We start from the raw sequence: 1,085 nt of genomic DNA, 5'->3' as shown, positions 1-1,085 counted from the left end.
TTTGGGAGGCCGAGGCCAGTGGATCACTTGAGGTCAGGTGTTCAAGACCAGCCTGGGCAACAGGGCAAAACCCTGTCTCTACTAAAAATACAAAAAATTAGCCGGGCATTGTGGCATGAACCTGTAATCCCAGCTATTGGGGAGGCTGAGGCAGGAGAATCACTCGAACCTGGGAGGTGGAGCTTGCAGTGAGCCGAGATCATGCCATTGTACTCCAGCCTGGGCAACAGAGCAAGACTGGCAAAAAAAAAAAAAAAAAAAAAAAAAAAAGGCAGAAAGAAAAGGACTATTGTAAAGATCTATGAATACATGTTTTGCTTATTAGTTCTTTTTTATTTATTTATTTTTTACATTTAGAGGCCATGCTCATCTTCTCTGTATGGTTCCAAGTTTAGTTATACGTGCTGCCAAAGTGAGCACAATTCACTTTCAAGAATGATTTGAGCAAAACCTCACTCTGGGACTTCCTGCCCATGAATTGATGGGTTTAGAAATGAAGTGTGCGGCGCTCCTTTCAGACCCAGAGAGCGCATGTGGATGAATCCACCATGTTCTATATTGTACGAGAAGGTGTCAATAACCTCACACTGAGGAAGGCGGATGTGAAAGTCTGCTTATGCCTTCAGATCTTTTGTAGACAAAAAAGTACCTAGATGGATAGATCCCCCCCCAAAAAATATGTATATATATATATATATATATTTTTTTTTTTTTTTTTTTTTGAGAGGAAGTCTAACCCTGTCGCCCAGGGTGAAGTGCAGTGGTGCTCACTGCCACCTCTGCCTCCTGGGTTCAAGTTGTTTTCCTGCCTCAGCTTCCCAAGTAGCTGGGACTACAGGTGCCTGCCACCATGCCTGGCTAATTTTTGTATTTTTAGTAGAGACAGGGTTTCACCATATTGGCCAGGCTGGTCTCAAACTCCTGACCTTGTGATCCACCCACCTCGGCCTTCCAACGTGTTGGGATTACAGGCGTGAGCCACCGCGCCTGGCCCCAAAACGTATTTCTAAATCTATCCAAAGAATTCTATGCTGCATTTCATTATATTCTATGCTATGTATTGCCAGACAAAGCTTTGGACAGCG

This window comes from Rhinopithecus roxellana, unplaced genomic scaffold, assembly GCF_007565055.1.
Source record: "Rhinopithecus roxellana isolate Shanxi Qingling unplaced genomic scaffold, ASM756505v1 contig4871, whole genome shotgun sequence".
NCBI classification, from domain to species: Eukaryota; Metazoa; Chordata; class Mammalia; order Primates; family Cercopithecidae; genus Rhinopithecus; species Rhinopithecus roxellana.
This window is presented reverse-complemented; position numbering follows the sequence as displayed.